Here is a 7,337-nt window from a genome sequence, read left to right on the forward strand (position 1 = left end):
ATTATATTAAACTATATTTACACTATATTCTATTATATTATGGTACTAGGGCTGACCTTCAAAGCTTTTATGGCAATCGAAGCTTCGGGGTAGAGATTCGATTTTAATTCAATGCTTCGAGATAAATTAAATTTTTTTTATTATAATTTCTTTTTTATCTTATGTTGTGGGACTTGTACAGCACTTTGGTCAACTTTGTTGTTTTTAAATGTGCTCTATAAATAAAGTGGATTGGATTGGATTAATTAATTAAATTAATAGTGAGTCGGTTGCTCTCCGTTACACAGCCAACAACATTACATTACATAAGGGCGGCCGGGTAGCGCAGCGGACTAAGCGTCTGTCTACCACCACAGAGACAGTGGGATCGAATCCAGCTGTGGTGCTTCCGGGTTGGCCGACCGTCCATACTAACACAATTGGCAGTGTTAGCGGGTGGGAAACCCGGCGAGGGTGGGTTCTGGTCGTTGTAAACAGCGACGCCTACAGTTCGGTCGGGGCGCCTGCACAGCAAGGGAAGGATCTAGGAGAGGTAGTGTGACCTTCCACACGTTACACTCTCCCAGTGAGAGTCCGCGCTGCCAGGTGAAAAGAAGCGGTGGGCTGGCTACACATGTGTCAGAGGAAGCATGTGATAGTCTCCGCCCTCCCGGACCGACAGTAGGGGGTAGAATGCGCAACGACCAGGCAGGGGATTGGGAATTGGCATAACGACTAACATTGGGAGGGGAGAAAAACGGAAAAAAGAAGATAAAAAGATAATAATTAAAAAAAAAAACATTACATTACATAATTATGCTGCAACCTTCGTTCGTTGCATTGGAGGCGCAATGTTTTGCAGGTGGGAGGGGGTAAACATTATTATTTATTTTTTTTAATTCCCCCATTCAAATTCCGTGCCCATCGAATGAAGCTTCGAAGTATTTAAGACAGCCCTACCAATATCCAAAATAAAAATTAACCAATATCTGAAATAAAAATTAACTGAACTGAACTGAACAATCAACCAGTGAGGGGGAGGAGGCCCAGAGTATCAGAAGCTCACTGTAAAGCAGTCTAAATCTTCAAAATAAACTTCAGCAGCAAATCACAATATGTCAACAACACACAGCTCAGATTGCTAATCTTACCGTAACCGCACAAAACAGTCCCCCGAGTACATTAAGTACAGTAGTAGCACTTCACAGCATGTGTCTGTCGCCCTCAATTCTCCTTATCTAAGTAGGTGATCAAGTGTTTCCTCTGAATCACCTTCCACAATCACAGAGTCCACGTCTTATTAAGTACAGAAGTTAAAGGGAACACGACCAGTAAGCTATTCTGTGTGTCATTAACCCGACCCCCTTTATATTTTTCACTATGCCCACAAGGATAAATAAAAACTGACAATATGATCCCCAAAGATTTCTGTCTATTCCGCATCACTCTTGTGCATTGATTTTCTTTGTCCATTGTTCTGATGTAAATGGCAAATAAAATCCATCTAAACATCCTCCTCACAATGTGGAACCTCCATTGATGAGTGGGTTGTCAGATGAGCCTGAATGATCCAACTCATTGTTCAACCCGGTGTCTGTACCTACACAATAGGCTTATTACTACTCTCATAGCTGTTAGTGCTTGTGTGTGTGTGTTTCACAATTCAATGACTTGAGTAATTGAAAGCATCCCCACTGCACTACTGACCCTTGATTTAAGGTTGAGAGAAGATATCTGAGAAAATATTCACTCACGGTAGCAAAACGAAGCAAAAGAGCTTAGAAAGCAAAAGCACTGAGCGGCTCCTGTTCACCACCATTATGCTTAAGCTTGTACTAAATGCAAGCAAAACTAAATTCATGGTGTGTTCATGGAAGATGAAACTACCTATAACACAGGGGAAGTTTAGAGGCTTACTTGCAGGCCTACGTAGTAGAAAAGACTCACGCACATCCAAAGTATAGTCACGGGCGCTATTGTACTTCAGAACACTGTGGACTATGAAAATGAAATTCTGAGACAATTAAATTATCAGTCGTTTTACAGTAAGTTACTGTCTGACCCTACCACTCAATTTAAGCAGTCTGTCCATGATAAATTGTTGTTTTGGCTAGAGAAAGGGGAAATCACAAAGAACGAATTTGAATTCATGAAGAACGAGTACCCTGTGACACCTGTCATCTACACACTTCCCAAAATCCACAAATCCCAAACAACCCCCCTTCCTGGGAGACCCATTGTTAGTGGTATCGGATCTCTGACCACCAACATCTCCACTTTTGTGGACCACTGTCTCAAGCCATGGGTGACCTCCCTTCCCTCCTATACACAGGATCCCATTGATCTCATTAACAAACTAAAGGCCACTGTACTACCTGACAATGCTATGTTTGTCACTTTAGATGTGACTAGTCTGTACACCAACATCCCACATGATGGTGGGATTGAAGCGGCACGTACCTTTCTGAGCCTCAGACCCGAGACTGATAAACCCAGTACTACTGTACCTGCATATGTGACCTAATGGAAACTGTACTGACCAACAATTACTTTAAGTTCAAATCAGATCACTATCTTCAAACCAAGGGTACGGCCATGGGGAGTACTATGGCCCCCAACTATGCTAATCTGTACATGGGTCAGTTTGAGAATCAATATATATTGGACCCTGTTGCTAAAAAAAAAATCCAGACATATTGATATATCAGCGCTACATAGATGATATTTTCATTATTTGGACAGGGAGTGAAGAGTCACTGGAGGCATTTCATAAATATCTCAACGCAGCTAACTCCAATTTGAGCTTCACTCTGGAGGCCAGCTCCAGCAGCATCAGTTTCTTGGATGTTTTGGTCATCAAGGAGGGGAACACTATACATACTGATTTATTTCGCAAGCCCTACTGACAGAAACACTTTACTACAGGGTGACAGTTTCTATCCCACCCACCTCATTAAGAGCCTCCCGGTCAGCCAGTTTCATCGAGCCAGGAGAATCTGCAGCCTTGATAGTCTATATCAGAGACAGTCCACAGACCTGAGCAGGAGATTCCAGGAGAGAGGGTATCCTACAGAATGGATAGATAAAGCTGCTAACCGCTTTGATGTGGCCACACAGGGCGAATGCCTGCAACCTAGCATTAGACCCACTAAGGACCAGTCCCTGCTGTGCTGCACTACATATTCTCCTGTAGGTTTTGAATTCACTAAGATCCTACATAAACACTGGCACATCATCAACTCTGATCCCAAACTCCAATCTGTCTTCAAGGAACCTCCCACTGTAGTTTACAAACGCCCCCCCCCCCCCCAACCTGAGAAACCAACTAGTGAGATCCTACAGCCCACCCACGGCTCACAGACCCACGTTCCTAGATAACACCCCGGATGGGAACTACAAGTGTGGTAACTGTGCACACTACAGTGTGGGTATACTATTAAGAGCAAGACCTACACACATCCACTTAATGGTAAAACCCTCAGAGTCCGTGGCTTCATCACCTGTAGCTCCACTCATGTCATCTACCTAATAAAATGTCCATGTGGCCTGAGCTATGTAGGCAAAACCAACCAGCAACTCAAAACACGCATCAGCGAACACCGCAGCAACATCAGATGTGGTGATGAACATAACCCGGTTGCAGTACACTTTAGACAGGCAGGACACAATATCAGCACATTAAGATACACAGGCATTGAAAAGGTAGAGAGACCAGCGAGAGGCGGAGACCATGGCAAACTACTTTTACAGAGAGAGACCTACCATATACACACCCTCCAGACTATGGCCCCTCTTGGACTGAATGAAGAGTTTGACATTTAACCCTTCCTGTAAAGGAAGACACATTCTGTCTGGTTCTGTTTTTTACGTTTTCTCATTATATATATTTTTTTCTCTATTTTGCATGTGAAGGTGTGTTACATCTAACTACTAACTACCGTACTGCTGTTATTGTAACTATGTACCGTATGTGCTGGCACTTGAGCTGCAGTATGTTTTGTAAATTTGTAGCCTATAGGCTAATTGATTTGAACCTTGACCTGGTTCAACCTTGACCCCTAATATGTATGTATATATACCCCACCCCTTTTCACATGTTGGTGACACTTGACAAAGGCCACAGGCCGAAACGTTGTGTTAAAGTAAATTAAACTTGGGGACACGGCAGACGGTGTGCTGACTTTTTTTCCACAACCTTACTTGCAGGCCTGCCTGCAACAGTCTGTAACTGTTTTTGACTTAGCCTACTTTTATTAGTTAAAAACTGTATATAGTCTTTCAGGCGTTTCGTGCATTGGTCTTTGTTTATCTTCATCTGGGATGCCGTTTCCGGTGGGGCGTGTCGTGGTTGTGCGTGGTGGTGGGGGTGTCGTTTCTGTGGGCTGCTTTGTTGCCTCTGGTCCTGGTGGCCTTGCCGTTGCGGGGGTATCGCGTGGGTTCTATGTTTTTTCTTTCAGATTCTGCAGGGGGATGGGACTGGCTGTTCCGGGGGGTTCACATGCCTTCAAGCAACAGTGTACTTATTGTACTTATTTTATGCCTATTCCTATGTCTGCATGTTTACGTTGCACTATTTCTATTGTCTTTTATACCTATACTTATGTCTGCAATTTATGCATTGTTTTTATTCTGTCAACTGTGTGCTGATTTTATGCCTATGTTCATTCTATACTAATTGCTATGGGGCACTCTGGGACTGCGGTCCATGTGTGAAAAGTGCTATATAAATAGAGTTATTCATATTTATTATTATTATATTGTAAAAAATGAAGGGGGAAAAAAGCGATCTTCACTTTTAACCAATATGTTTTAAACAACGATAATGTTTCTTCACTCTATCTGAATTCAAACAGCGGAATGTGAAGATGGTTTCCCATCTTCAAAGCAGACAGGCAGACAGACAGCAGTGGTTAGTTATCCTGCTGCAGTCTCCCAGCGGTGGGGTATTAAAGCTGCATGAGCCACCTGCCCCGGAATGGAGCCAGGCAGGACAACATCAGTCAGTCTGATGTTACTAGAAGTCATCAGAAGTGACAGAGAATCCAAGGCCAATTCTCATGGAGTAACTTAGAATAGGAGCATCAGCCGTGAGATCAACACTCTAACCCTGAAAGAATACAGGTGGTGGTGTTCTGTCCAGCGACTCAAATATCTACTGCAATATAAGGAGAAATATCAGTGAGTCAATTTCCTTGACATGTCTGCCTCATTATGAATGACAGATTAGGCAGGAGTAAGAGTGAGACCTGATCCAAGTTGGAAAGCTGCCACGAGTGACCAACTAGAATCCAACAACCAGAATCCAGCCTATGATGAACACATCCTGTATACAAACACTAGAGTGAGGATTCCATTGGGAAAGTTTAAGTTTATTTGGATCCCCATTAGCTGTTCCTGGGGTCCACACAAAACAATAAATACAAACAAACTACATAATAAAAAATTAAAAACCAGCAACAATAACATACAAAACAATATACATAACATTGAGTTAATTTTGAAAGTAAATAAAAAATATTGTAAAAGCATTTCTATCAAATGGTTAGATTGTAAACAGTAATTCACTAGTCAGCCAGCTGTTATTGTATTGATAGCGGACGTGGATATTACAGCCCCTGCTTGTCAGCCAGATGGTATTTCACACCTAAGCACAAAGTCTCTTCTAACTATACCCTGTTAAATATACAAGGACATACAGATCACATTGCAGGCCACACTGTGTATTATTTGTAGTTCAATCAATTGTAATATTCAAAGAGCATTTTCTCAATGAAAGACCCTTATAAGTGCAACAACAGGTGATTGTAATCAAATAGCAGGTGATTATCATTAAATAACAACTGTGGCCAAGGAGCTGTGGCATTGCACCATATTGTATGGCAAAACACGCTATGAGAATAATATGAATTTAAGTAAATAAGACACATGTTGCCACAAAGGAGGAACCATTTAACAAAAGCCTTTTGAAACAGGAGATTAAGTCTAAATAGCCTATGGATTAGAAAAATAGCAAACAGAAACAAACAGCTACTTTGCAAATCTACAGCACAATGTTTGTTACATGCTGTACTCACCACTCATGGTACAAACCCTCTGACCAATCCCAGTTTACAGTCTAGTGGACAGGAATCAGAGTGGTGTATCTACTGCATGTGTCCGAGCGCAGCGTCAGAGTGGTGTATCTACTGCATGTGTCCGAGCGCAGGGTCAGAGTGGTGTATCTACTGCATGTGTCCGAGCGCAGCGTCAGAGTGGTGTATCTACTGCATGTGTCCGAGCGCAGGGTCAGAGTGGTGTATCTACTGCATGTGTCCGAGCGCAGGGTCAGAGTGGTGTATCTACTGCATGTGTCCGAGCGCAGCGTCAGAGTGGTGTATCTACTGCATGTGTCCGAGTGACCACAAGTCTCACCGAGATCCTCTCATAAGCAGACAGACATGAAAAGGTCTCTCATCTCATCTGGACTGACCTTCTCACGCCTTCGTGCTCTGCGTCTCACTCACACACACACACACACACACACACACACACACACACACACACACACACACACACACACACACACACACACACACACACACACACACACACACACACACACACACACACACACACACACACACACACACACACACACACACACACACACACACACTCATGCACATGCATGCTTGCACGCACACATACTGTACACACCCACGTGTGCAGTAAAGTAGGCACTCAAACACAGATGCACAGACACAAACACACACATATGCATGCATGCAAATACAAATATGCACACACACACACACGCACGCATGCACGCACACACACACACACACACACACACACACACACACACACACACGCACACACGCACCACACTTGCCCTTTGACAAATGCATCCAATGTCAAACCCTCTAGCTGCAGCAGCCTCCACACACCCCTGTCCCTCCCACACACACCCCACTTCCCAGGGATCTCAGGGAGTCTCTTCAAATAGCAAAACACACACAAAAACACAAAACCTAGTTTTGAAACATATCTGACTCATCGTGTATTTATGAATTATAGGGTCTCTGTCTAAATGCAATATGAAAAAAATATGTTACAGGTACAGCTTAAATCAAGTCTGCTTCTTGGAGTATAGCAGCATAATGGGTTTTGGATGCATTCAAGGAATCAACAAGTGCAAACATTATCTTACCCCACAAAAGCATTTTTCATGTTTCAATGTTTTGCCAAATTGAATTTGACTCATTAATTTGGGTTGTGTTTCTGGAAGCACACACAGAGAAAAACATACCTTGTTTCTGTTGCCTTCTGTCAAGCTGTCATGGAGAGTTGCTGGTCAGTGTGTAATGTATGCAAATGGT

This window comes from Notolepis coatsorum (assembly GCF_963971535.1).
Source record: "Notolepis coatsorum genome assembly, chromosome: 2".
NCBI classification, from domain to species: domain Eukaryota; kingdom Metazoa; phylum Chordata; class Actinopteri; order Aulopiformes; family Paralepididae; genus Notolepis; species Notolepis coatsorum.